The sequence below is a fragment of the Pseudophryne corroboree genome, chromosome 8 (assembly GCF_028390025.1).
Source record: "Pseudophryne corroboree isolate aPseCor3 chromosome 8, aPseCor3.hap2, whole genome shotgun sequence".
In the NCBI taxonomy this organism is placed as follows: Eukaryota; Metazoa; Chordata; class Amphibia; order Anura; family Myobatrachidae; genus Pseudophryne; species Pseudophryne corroboree.
The window spans coordinates 160,267,505-160,282,757 of record NC_086451.1 but is presented as its reverse complement, the minus strand read 5'-3'; the positions used below and the strand labels follow the sequence as shown (position 1 = coordinate 160,282,757).

The following is a 15,253-nucleotide window of genomic DNA, read 5'->3' as shown; positions in this document are numbered from 1 at the left end:
GATTACATCAGAGAAGGACAGGTACCCTACACCATAAGAGGGGGTTTGAAATTTTGACTTGTCTACTTAAAGATCACCAAAATCTGATAACAAGTTCAATTACTTCCCTGGGTGGGATTGAACCACCAACCTTTTGGTTAGTAGGCAGACACACTACCCGATTGCGCCACAGAGACACTTTGCAAAAAGTATATACTGACAAAGGCTAATAAGCATACATCTAGAACGTTTCCTAGAAAAACTTTAAAAAGTTAATAAGCTGGAGAGTTTTTGTAAGATGTTTCTTCCATCAACCAACGAAGAAACACATTGGTACTTTCCCATGATGAGTGAGTGCTTCAGGATCTCTTGCACTTACATGTGCAGCAGAGTACTGCAATGGAAGCATGCTGGGCCCATAACCCAGAGGTAGGCAGATTGAAACTATCCTTTGCTATATGCATTTTTTTTGTTAATTTAAGTAATCAAAACTGGGATTGATATTTTTGCTCTTTTATTTTTACTTAAAGTACAATAACTTTTACCATTTTAATTTGTTTTAATAGTATATTGACAGTATAGTTTTCTTTAAAAAATCCACTTAATTTTCTTTACCCTATTATTAAAAGGGTAATTGACAAAAACAAACTACATTGTCACCAGAAGAGCAATACAAAATGTACAAGTGATATATTAAAATCATCTTTCCAGCTTGAATTTCAATGATGCATTGGGGCAACGATTTTGTGAGAAACATCTTCACCCTTAAATAAAGATTTTCTTAATTCCTTACCTGTGTGCTAATTAGATATCACCTTGTTTTCACATTAAACAGACTTCTACATGAGAAAGCAGCAAGGATGCAGTGGCGTTAATGTTTCCTGGTGTCAACCTGTATTATTTCAGTAGACATTGAAATGAGGATGCATCTTGCTGCCTTTCCAATGAAGCAAGTTTAATTTAGTTATAGGTGAAAAACCATCCCTACAAAGGTGTTAATCAGAGACTTGGCTATGTGGATACTTTTTAGAGAACAAATTTGTTAGCATAAAAATAAAGGCAGAAAATGAAGAGCTGTTTAATCACTCAATTGGATTTTTCTGCCAGCATATTTTTTTTCTCTGCAACCCATTGCTAAATTGTGCTTCCTAGCTGTTTTTTATAAAATCACTGAATCAAATCTAACTCTGATTACATCAGAGAAGGCCAGGTACCCTACACCATAAGAGGGGGTTGGAAATTTTGACTTGTCTACTTAAATATCACCAAAACCTGATCACAAGGTCAATTATGTCCCTGGGTGGGATTGAACCACCAACCTTTTGGTTAGTAGCCAGACACACTAACCGATTGCGCCACAGAGACACTTTGCAAAAAGTACATACTGACAAAGGCTAATAAGCATTCATCTAGAACGTTTCCTAGAAAAACTTTAAAAAGTCAATAATCTGGAGAGTTTTTGTAAGAATTTTCTTAAATCAACCAACGAAGAAACAAATTGGTACTTTCCCATGATGAGTGAGTGCTTCAGGATCTCTTGCACTTACATGTGCAGCAGAGTACTGCAATGGAAGCATGCTGGGCCCATTACCCAGAGGTAGGCAGATTGAAACTATCCTCTGCTATATGCATTTTTTTTGTTAATTAAAGTAATCCAAAACTGGTATTGATATGTTAGCTATTTTATGTTTACTTAAAGTACAATAACTTTTACCATTTTAATTTGTTTTAATAGTATATTGACAGTATTGTTTTCTTTCAAAAATCCACTTAATTTTCTTTACCCTATTATTAAAATGGTAATTGACAAAAACAAACTACATTGTCACCAGAAGAGCAATACAAAATGTACAAGTGATATATTAAAATCATCTTTCCAGCTTGAATTTCAATGATGCATTGGGGCAACGATTTTGTGAGAAACATCTTCACCCTTAAATAAAGATTTTCTTAATTCCTTACCTGTGTGCTAATTAGATATCACCTTGTTTTCACATTAAACAGACTTCCACATGAGAAAGCAGCAAGGATGCAGTGGCGTTAATGTTTCCTGGTGTCAACCTGTATTATTTCAGTAGAAATTGAAATGAGGATGCATCTTGCTGCCTTTCCAATGAAGCAAGTTTAATTTAGTAATAGGTGAAAAACCATCCCTACAAAGGTGTTAATCAGAGACTTGGCTTTGTGGACACTTTTCAGAGAACAAATTTGTTAGCATAAAAATAAAGCCAGAAAATGAAGAGCTGTTTAATCACTCAATTGGATTTTTTTCCCAGCATATTTCTTTTTCTCTGCAACCCACTGCTAAATTGTGCTTCCTAGCTGTTTTTATAAAATCACTGAATCAAATCTAACTACATCAGAGAAGGCCAGGTACCCTACACCATAACAGGGGGTTTGAAATTTTGACTTGTCTACTTAAAGATCACCAAAATCTGATAACAAGGTCAATTACGTCCCTGGGTGGGATTGAACCACCAACCTTTTGGTTAGTAGCCAGACACACTAACCGATTGCGCCACAGAGACACTTTGTAAAAAGTACGTACTGACAAAGGCTAATAAGCATACATCTAGAACGTTTCCTAGAAAAACTTTAAAAAGTCAATAATCTGGAGAGTTTTTGTAAGATGTTTCTTCCATCAACCAACGAAGAAACACATGGGTACTTTCCCATGATGAGTGAGTGCTTCAGGATTTCTTGCACTTACATGTGCAGCAGAGTACTGCAATGGAAGCATGCTGGGCCCATAACCCAGAGGTAGGCAGATTGAAACTATCCTTTGCTATATGCATTTTTTTTTGTTAATTTAAGTAATCAAAACTGGGATTGATATTTTTGCTCTTTTATTTTTACTTAAAGTACAATAACTTTTACCATTTTAATTTGTTTTAATAGTATATTGACAGTATAGTTTTCCTTAAAAAATCCACTTAATTTTCTTTACCCTATTATTAAAAGGGTAATTGACAAAAACAAACTACATTGTCACCAGAAGAGCAATACAAAATGTACAAGTGATATATTAAAATCATCTTTCCAGCTTGAATTTCAATGATGCATTGGGGCAACGATTTTGTGAGAAACATCTTCACCCTTAAATAAAGATTTTCTTAATTCCTTACCTGTGTGCTAATTAGATATCACCTTGTTTTCACATTAAACAGACTTCTACATGAGAAAGCAGCAAGGATGCAGTGGCGTTAATGTTTCCTGGTGTCAACCTGTATTATTTCAGTAGACATTGAAATGAGGATGCATCTTACTGCCTTTCCAATGAAGCAAGTTTAATTTAGTAATAGGTGAAAAACCATCCCTACAAAGGTGTTAATCAGAGACTTGGCTTTGTGGACACTTTTCAGAGAACAAATTTGTTAGCATAAAAATAAAGCCAGAAAATGAAGAGCTGTTTAATCACTCAATTGGATTTTTTTTGCCAGCAAATTTCTTTTTCTCTGCAACCCACTGCTAAATTGTGCTTCCTAGCTGTTTTTATAAAATCACTGAATCAAATCTAACTCCATCAGAGAAGGCCAGGTACCCTACACCATAAGAGGGGGTTTGAAATTTTGACTTGTCTACTTAAAGATCACCAAAATCTGATAACAAGTTCAATTACTTCCCTGGGTGGGATTGAACCACCAACCTTTTGGTTAGTAGCCAGACACACTACCCGATTGCGCCACAGAGACACTTTGCAAAAAGTATATACTGACAAAGGCTAATAAGCATACATCTAGAACGTTTCCTAGAAAAACTTTAAAAAGTCAATAATCTGGAGAGTTTTTGTAAGAATTTTCTTAACTCAACCAACGAAGAAACACATTGGTACTTTCCCATGATGAGATGAGTGCTTCAGGATCTCTTGCACTTACATGTGCAGCAGAGTACTGCAATGGAAGCATGCTGGGCCCATTACCCTGAGGTAGGCAGATTGAAACTATCCTCTGCTATATGCATTTTTTTTGTTAATTAAAGTAATCCAAAACTGGGATTGATATGTTAGCTATTTTATGTTTACTTAAAGTACAATAACTTTTACCATTTTAATTTGTTTTAATAGTATATTGACAGTATTGTTTTCTTTCAAAAATCCACTTAATTTTCTTTACCCTATTATTAAAATGGTAATTGACAAAAACAAACTACATTGTCACCAGAAGAGCAATACAAAATGTACAAGTGATATATTAAAATCATCTTTCCAGCTTGAATTTCAATGATGCATTGGGGCAACGATTTTGTGAGAAACATCTTCACCCTTAAATAAAGATTTTCTTAATTCCTTACCTGTGTGCTAATTTGATATCACCTTGTTTTCACATTAAACAGACTTCCACATGAGAAAGCAGCAAGGATGCATTGGCGTTAATGTTTCCTGGTGTCAACCTGTATTATTTCAGTAGACATTGAAATGAGGATGCATCTTGCTGCCTTTCCAATGAAGCAAGTTTAATTTAGTAATAGGTGAAAAACCATCCTTACAAAGGTGTTCATCAGAGACTTGGCTTTGTGGACACTTTTCAGAGAACAAATTTGTTAGCATAAAAATAAAGCCAGAAAATGAAGAGCTGTTTAATCACTCAATTGGATTTTTTTGCCAGCATATTTCTTTTTCTCTGCAACCCACTGCTAAATTGTGCTTCCTAGCTGTTTTTATAAAATCACTGAATCAAATCTAACTCTGATTACATCAGAGAAGGCCAGGTACCCTACACCATAAGAGGGGATTTGAAATTTTGACTTGTCTACTTAAAGATCACCAAAATCTGATCACAAGGTCAATTACGTCCCTGGGTGGAATTGAACCACCAACCTTCTGTTTTATAGCCGTACACACTAACTGATTGCACCACAGAGACACTTTGCAAAAGTACATACTGACAAAGGCTAATAAGCATTCATCTAAAACATTTCCTAGAAAAACTTTAAAAAGTCAATAATCTGGAGAGTTTTTGTAAGATGTTTCTTCCATCCACCAACGAAGAAACACATTGGTACTTTCCCATGATGAGTGAGTGCTTCAGGATCTCTTGCACTTACATGTGCAGCAGAGTACTGCAATGGAAGCATGCTGGGCCCATAACCCAGAGGTAGGCAGATTAAAACTATCCTCTGCTATATGCATTTTTTTTGTTAATTAAAGTAATCCAAAACTGGGATTGATATTTTTGCTCTTTTATTTTTCATTAAAGTACAATAACTTTTACCATTTTAATTTGTTTTAATAGTATATTGAAAGAATTGTTTTCTTTTAAAAATCCACTTAATTTTCTTTACCCTATTATTAAAATGGTAATTGACAAAAACAAACTACATTGTCACCAGAAGAGCAATACAAAATGTACAAGTGATATATTAAAATCATCTTTCCAGCTTGAATTTCAATGATGCATTGGGGCAACGATTTTGTGAGAAACATTTTCACCCTTAAATAAAGATTTTCTTAATTCCTTACCTGTGTGCTAATTAGATATCACCTTGTTTTCACATTAAACAGACTTCCACATGAGAAAGCAGCAAGGATGCAGTGGCGTTAATGTTTCCTGGTGTCAACCTGTATTATTTCAGTAGACATTGAAATGAGGATGCATCTTGCTGCCTTTCCAATGAAGCAAGTTTAATTTAGTAATAGGTGAAAAACCATCCTTACAAAGGTGTTAATCAGAGACTTGGCTTTGTGGACACTTTTCAGAGAACAAATTTGTTAGCATAAAAATAAAGCCAGAAAATGAAGAGCTGTTTAATCACTCAATTGGATTTTTTTGCCAGCATATTTCTTTTTCTCTGCAACCCACTGCTAAATTGTGCTTCCTAGCTGTTTTTATAAAATCACTGAATCAAATCTAACTCTGATTACATCAGAGAAGGCCAGGTACCCTACACCATAAGAGGGGGTTTGATATTTTGACTTGTCTACTTTAAGATCACCAAAATCTGATAACAAGGTCAATTACACCCCTGGTTGGGATTGAACCACCAACCTTTTGGTTAATAGCCATACACACTAACTGATTGCGCCACAGAGACACTTTGCAAAAGTCCATACTGACAAAGGCTAATAAGCATTCATCTAAAACGTTTCCTAGAAAAACTTTAAAAAGTCAATAATCTGGAGAGTTTTTGTAAGATGTTTCTTCCATCAACCAAAGAAGAAACACATTGGTACTTTCCCATGATGAGTGAGTGCTTCAGGATCTCTTGCACTTACATGTGCAGCAGAGTACTGCAATGGAAGCATACTGGGCCCATAACCCAGAGGTAGGCAGATTGAAACTATCCTTTGCTATATGCATTTTTTTTTTGTTAATTTAAGTAATCAAAACTGGGATTGATATTTTTGCTCTTTTATTTTTACTTAAAGTACAATAACTTTTACCATTTTAATTTGTTTTAATAGTATATTGACAGTATAGTTTTCTTTAAAAAATCCACTTAATTTTCTTTACCCTATTATTAAAAGGGTAATTGACAAAAACAAACTACATTGTCACCAGAAGAGCAATACAAAATGTACAAGTGATATATTAAAATCATCTTTCCAGCTTGAATTTCAATGATGCATTGGGGCAACGATTTTGTGAGAAACATCTTCACCCTTAAATAAAGATTTTCTTAATTCCTTACCTGTGTGCTAATTAGATATCACCTTGTTTTCACATTAAACAGACTTCTACATGAGAAAGCAGCAAGGATGCAGTGGCGTTAATGTTTCCTGGTGTCAACCTGTATTATTTCAGTAGACATTGAAATGAGGATGCATCTTGCTGCCTTTCCAATGAAGCAAGTTTAATTTAGTAATAGGTGAAAAACCATCCTTACAAAGGTGTTAATCAGAGACTTGGCTTTGTGGACACTTTTCAGAGAACAAATTTGTTAGCATAAAAATAAAGCCAGAAAATGAAGAGCTGTTTAATCACTCAATTGGATTTTTTTGCCAGCATATTTCTTTTTCTCTGCAACCCACTGCTAAATTGTGCTTCCTAGCTGTTTTTATAAAATCACTGAATCAAATCTAACTCTGATTACATCAGAGAAGGCCAGGTACCCTACACCATAAGAGGGGGTTTGATATTTTGACTTGTCTACTTTAAGATCACCAAAATCTGATAACAAGGTCAATTACACCCCTGGTTGGGATTGAACCACCAACCTTTTGGTTAATAGCCATACACACTAACTGATTGCGCCACAGAGACACTTTGCAAAAGTCCATACTGACAAAGGCTAATAAGCATTCATCTAAAACGTTTCCTAGAAAAACTTTAAAAAGTCAATAATCTGGAGAGTTTTTGTAAGATGTTTCTTCCATCAACCAAAGAAGAAACACATTGGTACTTTCCCATGATGAGTGAGTGCTTCAGGATCTCTTGCACTTACATGTGCAGCAGAGTACTGCAATGGAAGCATACTGGGCCCATAACCCAGAGGTAGGCAGATTGAAACTATCCTTTGCTATATGCATTTTTTTTTTGTTAATTTAAGTAATCAAAACTGGGATTGATATTTTTGCTCTTTTATTTTTACTTAAAGTACAATAACTTTTACCATTTTAATTTGTTTTAATAGTATATTGACTATAGTTTTCTTTAAAAAATCCACTTAATTTTCTTTACCCTATTATTAAAAGGGTAATTGACAAAAACAAACTACATTGTCACCAGAAGAGCAATACAAAATGTACAAGTGATATATTAAAATCATCTTTCCAGCTTGAATTTCAATGATGCATTGGGGCAACGATTTTGTGAGAAACATCTTCACCCTTAAATAAAGATTTTCTTAATTCCTTACCTGTGTGCTAATTAGATATCACCTTGTTTTCACATTAAACAGACTTCTACATGAGAAAGCAGCAAGGATGCAGTGGCGTTAATGTTTCCTGGTGTCAACCTGTATTATTTCAGTAGACATTGAAATGAGGATGCATCTTGCTGCCTTTCCAATGAAGCAAGTTTAATTTAGTAATAGGTGAAAAACCATCCTTACAAAGGTGTTAATCAGAGACTTGGCTTTGTGGACACTTTTCAGAGAACAAATTTGTTAGCATAAAAATAAAGCCAGAAAATGAAGAGCTGTTTAATCACTCAATTGGATTTTTTTGCCAGCATATTTCTTTTTCTCTGCAACCCACTGCTAAATTGTGCTTCCTAGCTGTTTTTATAAAATCACTGAATCAAATCTAACTCTGATTACATCAGAGAAGGCCAGGTACCCTACACCATAAGAGGGGGTTTGATATTTTGACTTGTCTACTTTAAGATCACCAAAATCTGATAACAAGGTCAATTACGCCCCTGGGTGGGATTGAACCACCAACCTTTTGGTTAATAGCCATACACACTAACTGATTGCGCCACAGAGACACTTTGCAAAAGTCCATACTGACAAAGGCTAATAAGCATTCATCTAAAACGTTTCCTAGAAAAACTTTAAAAAGTCAATAATCTGGAGAGTTTTTGTAAGATGTTTCTTCCATCAACCAAAGAAGAAACACATTGGTACTTTCCCATGATGAGTGAGTGCTTCAGGATCTCTTGCACTTACATGTGCAGCAGAGTACTGCAATGGAAGCATACTGGGCCCATAACCCAGAGGTAGGCAGATTGAAACTATCCTTTGCTATATGCATTTTTTTTTTGTTAATTTAAGTAATCAAAACTGGGATTGATATTTTTGCTCTTTTATTTTTACTTAAAGTACAATAACTTTTACCATTTTAATTTGTTTTAATAGTATATTGACAGTATAGTTTTCTTTAAAAAATCCACTTAATTTTCTTTACCCTATTATTAAAAGGGTAATTGACAAAAACAAACTACATTGTCACCAGAAGAGCAATACAAAATGTACAAGTGATATATTAAAATCATCTTTCCAGCTTGAATTTCAATGATGCATTGGGGCAACGATTTTGTGAGAAACATCTTCACCCTTAAATAAAGATTTTCTTAATTCCTTACCTGTGTGCTAATTAGATATCACCTTGTTTTCACATTAAACAGACTTCTACATGAGAAAGCAGCAAGGATGCAGTGGCGTTAATGTTTCCTGGTGTCAACCTGTATTATTTCAGTAGACATTGAAATGAGGATGCATCTTGCTGCCTTTCCAATGAAGCAAGTTTAATTTAGTAATAGGTGAAAAACCATCCCTACAAAGGTGTTAATCAGAGACTTGGCTTTGTGGATACTTTTCAGAGAACAAATTTGTTAGCATAAAAATAAAGCCAGAAAATGAAGAGCTGTTTAATCACTCAATTGGACTTTTTTGCCAGCATATTTCTTTTTCTCTGCAACCCACTGCTAAATTGTGCTTCCTAGCTGTTTTTATTATATCACTGAATCAAATCTAACTCTGATTACATCAGAAAAGGCCAAGTACCCTACACCATAACAGGGGGTTTGAAATTTTGACTTGTCTACTTAAAGATCACCAAAATCTGATCACAAGGTCAATTACGTCCCTGGGTGCGATTGAACCACTAACCTTTTGGTTAGTAGCCGGACACACTAACCCATTGCGCCACAGAGATACTTCACAAAAAGGCCCTACTGACAAAGGCTAATAAGCATACATCTAGAACGTTTCCTAGAAAAACTTTAAAAAGTCAATAATCTGGAGAGTTTTTGTAAAATGTTTCTTCCATCAACCAACGAAGAAACACATTGGTACTTTCCCATGATGAGTGAGTGCTTCAGGATCTCTTGCACTTACATGTGCAGCAGAGTACTGCAATGGAAGCATGCTGGGCCCATAACCCAGAGGTAGGCAGATTGAAACTATCCTTTGCTATATGCATTTTTTTTGTTAATTTAAGTAATCAAAACTGGGATTGATATTTTTGCTCTTTTATTTTTACTTGAAGTACAATAACTTTTACCATTTTAATTTGTTTAAATCCACTTAATTTTCTTTACCCTATTATTAAAAGGGTAATTGACAAAAACAAACTACATTGTCACCAGAAGAGCAATACAAAATGTACAAGTGATATATTAAAATCATCTTTCCAGCTTGAATTTCAATGATGCATTGGGGCAACGATTTTGTGAGAAACATCTTCACCCTTAAATAAAGATTTTCTTAATTCCTTACCTGTGTGCTAATTAGATATCACCTTGTTTTCACATTAAACAGACTTCCACATGAGAAAGCAGCAAGGATGCAGTGGCGTTAATGTTTCCTGGTGTCAACCCGTATTATTTCAGTAGACATTGAAATGAGGATGCATCTTGCTGCCTTTCCAATGAAGCAAATTTAATTTAGTAATAGGTGAAAAACCATCCCTACAAAGGTGTTAATCAGAGACTTGGCTTTGTGGACACTTTTCAGAGAACAAATTTGTTAGCATAAAAATAAAGCCAGAAAATGAAGAGCTGTTTAATCACTCAATTGCATTTTTTTGCCAGCATATTTCTTTTTCTCTGCAACCCACTGCTAAATTGTGCTTCCTAGCTGTTTTTATAAAATCACTGAATCAAATCTAACTCTGATTACATCAGAGAAGGCCAGGTACCCTACACCATAAGAGGGGGTTTGAAATTTTGACTTGTCTACTTAAAGATCACCAAAATCTGATAACAAGGTCAATTACGTCCCTGGGTGGGATTGAACCACCAACCTTTTGGTTAATAGCCATACACACTAACTGATTGCGCCACAGAGACACTTTGCAAAAGTACATACTGACAAAGGCTAATAAGCATTCATCTAAAACGTTTCCTAGAAAAACTTTAAAAAGTCAATAATCTGGAGAGTTTTTGTAAGATGTTTCTTCCATCAACCAACGAAGAAACACATTGGTACTTTCCCATGATGAGTGAGTGCTTCAGGATCTACTGCACTTACATGTGCAGCAGAGTACAGCAATGGAAGCATGCTGGGCACATAACCCAGAGGTAAGCAGATTGAAACTATTCTCTGCTATATGCATTTTTTTTTTGTTAATTAAAGTAATCCAAAACTGGGATTGATATTTTGGCTCTTTTATTTTTACTTAAAGTACAATAACTTTTACCATTTTAATTTGTTTTAATAGTATATTGACAGTATTGTTTTCTTTCAAAAATCCACTTAATTTTCTTTACCCTATTATTAAAATGGTAATTGACAAAAACAAACTACATTGTCACCAGAAGAGCAATACAAAATGTACAAGTGATATATTAAAATCATCTTTCCAGCTTGAATTTCAATGATGCATTGGGGCAACGATTTTGTGAGAAACATCTTCACCCTTAAATAAAGATTTTCTTAATTCCTTACCTGTGTGCTAATTAGATATCACCTTGTTTTCACATTAAACAGACTTCTACATGAGAAAGCAGCAAGGATGCAGTGGCGGTAATGTTTCCTGGTGTCAACCTGTATTATTTCAGTAGACATTGAAATGAAGATGCATCTTGCTGCCTTTCCAATGAAGCAAGTTAAATTTAGTAATAGGTGAAAAACCATCCCTACAAAGGTGTTAATCAGAGACTTGGCTTTGTGGACACTTTTCAGAGAACAAATTTGTTAGCATAAAAATAAAGCCAGAAAATGAAGAGCTGTTTAATCACTCAATTGGATTTTTTTTGCCAGCATATTTCTTTTTCTCTGCAACCCACTGCTAAATTGTGCTTCCTAGCTGTTTTTATTAAATCACTGAATCAAATCTAACTCTGATTACATCAGAAAAGGCCAGGTACCCTACACCATAACAGGGGGTTTGAAATTTTGACTTGTCTACTTAAAGATCACCAAAATCTGATCACAAGGTCAATTACGTCCCTGGGTGGGATTGAACCACCAACCTTTTGGTTTATAGCCGTTCACACTAACTGATTGCGCCACAGAGACACTTTGCAAAAGTATATACTGACAAAGGCTAATAAGCATTCATCTAAAACGTTTCCTAGAAAAACTTTAAAAAGTCAATAATCTGGAGAGTTTTTGTAAGATGTTTCTTCCATCCACCAACGAAGAAACACATTGGTACTTTCCCATGATGAGTGAGTGCTTCAGGATCTCTTGCACTTACATGTGCAGCAAAGTACTGCAATGGAAGCATGCTGGGCCCATAACCCAGACGTAGGCAGATTAAAACTATCCTCTGCTATATGCATATTTTTTTGTTAATTAAAGTAATCCAAAACTGGGATTGATATTTTTGCTCTTTTATTTTTCATTAAAGTACAATAACTTTTACCATTTTAATTTGTTTTAATAGTATATTGAAAGTATTATTTTCTTTAAAAAATCCACTTAATTTTCTTTACCCTATTATTAAAATGGTAATTGACAAAAACAAACTACATTGTCACCAGAAGAGCAATACAAAATGTACAAGTGATATATTAAAATCATCTTTCCAGCTTGAATTTCAATGATGCATTGGGGCAACGATTTTGTGAGAAACATCTTCACCCTTAAATAAAGATTTTCTTAATTCCTTACCTGTGTGCTAATTAGATATCACCTTGTTTTCACATTAAACAGACTTCCACATGAGAAAGCAGCAAGGATGCAGTGGCGATAATGTTTCCTGGTGTCAACCTGTATTATTTCAGTAGACATTGAAATGAGGATGCATCTTGCTGCCTTTCCAATGAAGCAAGTTTAATTTAGTAATAGGTGAAAAACCATCCTTACAAAGGTGTTAATCAGAGACTTGGCTTTGTGGACACTTTTCAGAGAACAAATTTGTTAGCATAAAAATAAAGCCAGAAAATGAAGAGCTGTTTAATCACTCAATTGGATTTTTTTGCCAGCATATTTCTTTTTCTCTGCAACCCACTGCTAAATTGTGCTTCCTAGCTGTTTTTATAAAATCACTGAATCAAATCTAACTCTGATTACATCAGAGAAGGCCAGGTACCCTACACCATAAGAGGGGGTTTGAAATTTTGACTTGTCTACTTAAAGATCACCAAAATCTGATAACAAGGTCAATTACATCCCTGGGTGGGATTGAACCACCAACCTTTTGGTTAATAGCCATACACACTAACTGATTGCGCCACAGAGACACTTTGCAAAAGTATATACTGACAAAGGCTAATAAGCATTCATCTAAAACGTTTACTAGAAAAACTTTAAAAAGTCAATAATCTGGAGAGTTTTTGTAAGATGTTTCTTCCATCAACCAACGAAGAAACACATTGGTACTTTCCCATGATGAGTGAGTGCTTCAGGATCTCTTGCACTTACATGTGCAGCAGAGTACTGCAATGGAAGCATGCTGGGCCCATAACCCAGAGGTAGGCAGATTGAAACTATCCTTTGCTATATGCATTTTTTTTTTGTTAATTTAAGTAATCAAAACTGGGATTGATATTTTTGCTCTTTTATTTTTACTTAAAGTACAATAACTTTTACCATTTTAATTTGTTTTAATAGTATATTGACAGTATAGTTTTCTTTAAAAAATCCACTTAATTTTCTTTACCCTATTATTAAAAGGGTAATTGACAAAAACAAACTACATTGTCACCAGAAGAGCAATACAAAATGTACAAGTGATATATTAAAATCATCTTTCCAGCTTGAATTTCAATGATGCATTGGGGCAACGATTTTGTGAGAAACATCTTCACCCTTAAATAAAGATTTTCTTAATTCCTTACCTGTGTGCTAATTAGATATCACCTTGTTTTCACATTAAACAGACTTCTACATGAGAAAGCAGCAAGGATGCAGTGGCGTTAATGTTTCCTGGTGTCAACCTGTATTATTTCAGTAGACATTGAAATGAGGATGCATCTTGCTGCCTTTCCAATGAAGCAAGTTTAATTTAGTTATAGGTGAAAAACCATCCCTACAAAGGTGTTAATCAGAGACTTGGCTTTGTGGACACTTTTTAGAGAACAAATTTGTTAGCATAAAAATAAAGGCAGAAAATGAAGAGCTGTTTAATCACTCAATTGGATTTTTCTGCCAGCATATTTTTTTTCTCTGCAACCCATTGCTAAATTGTGCTTCCTAGCTGTTTTTTATAAAATCACTGAATCAAATCTAACTCTGATTACATCAGAGAAGGCCAGGTACCCTACACCATAAGAGGGGGTTTGAAATTTTGACTTGTCTACTTAAATATCACCAAAACCTGATCACAAGGTCAATTATGTCCCTGGGTGGGATTAAACCACCAACCTTTTGGTTAGTAGCCGGACACACTAACCGATTGCGCCACAGTGACACTTTGCAAAAAGTACATACTGACAAAGGCTAATAAGCATTCATCTAGAACATTTCCTAGAAAAACTTTAAAAAGTCAATAATCTGGAGAGTTTTTGTAAGAATTTTCTTAAATCAACCAACGAAGAAACAAATTGGTACTTTCCCATGATGAGTGAGTGCTTCAGGATCTCTTGCACTTACATGTGCAGCAGAGTACTGCAATGGAAGCATGCTGGGCCCATTACCCAGAGGTAGGCAGATTGAAACTATCCTCTGCTATATGCATTTTTTTTGTTAATTAAAGTAATCCAAAACTGGTATTGATATGTTAGCTATTTTATGTTTACTTAAAGTACAATAACTTTTACCATTTTAATTTGTTTTAATAGTATATTGACAGTATTGTTTTCTTTCAACAATCCACTTAATTTTCTTTACCCTATTATTAAAATGGTAATTGACAAAAACAAACTACATTGTCACCAGAAGAGCAATACAAAATGTACAAGTGATATATTAAAATCATCTTTCCAGCTTGAATTTCAATGATGCATTGGGGCAACGATTTTGTGAGAAACATCTTCACCCTTAAATAAAGATTTTCTTAATTCCTTACCTGTGTGCTAATTAGATATCACCTTGTTTTCACATTAAACAGACTTCCACATGAGAAAGCAGCAAGGATGCAGTGGCGTTAATGTTTCCTGGTGTCAACCTGTATTATTTCAGTAGAAATTGAAATGAGGATGCATCTTGCTGCCTTTCCAATGAAGCAAGTTTAATTTAGTAATAGGTGAAAAACCATCCCTACAAAGGTGTTAATCAGAGACTTGGCTTTGTGGACACTTTTCAGAGAACAAATTTGTTAGCATAAAAATAAAGCCAGAAAATGAAGAGCTGTTTAATCACTCAATTGGATTTTTTTTCCAGCATATTTCTTTTTCTCTGCAACCCACTGCTAAATTGTGCTTCCTAGCTGTTTTTATAAAATCACTGAATCAAATCTAACTCTGATTACATCAGAGAAGGCCAGGTACCCTACACCATAACAGGGGGTTTGAAATTTTGACTTGTCTACTTAAAGATCACCAAAATCTGATAACAAGGTCAATTA

At 34.7% G+C, this 15,253-nt stretch overlaps 2 non-coding genes across 2 annotated transcripts; both read right to left on the bottom strand.

Moving 5' to 3' along the window:
* Positions 1-1,270: 1,270 nt before the first annotated feature.
* TRNAS-ACU (transfer RNA serine (anticodon ACU)) lies at positions 1,271-1,344 on the bottom strand. The gene has a single exon. It is a non-coding gene; the product is annotated as a tRNA-Ser (tRNA).
* A 1,089-nt stretch (positions 1,345-2,433) lies between these two features.
* Positions 2,434-2,507, bottom strand: TRNAS-ACU (transfer RNA serine (anticodon ACU)). Its single transcript has one exon. It is a non-coding gene; the product is annotated as a tRNA-Ser (tRNA).
* Between the last annotated feature and the right edge of the window lie 12,746 nt (positions 2,508-15,253).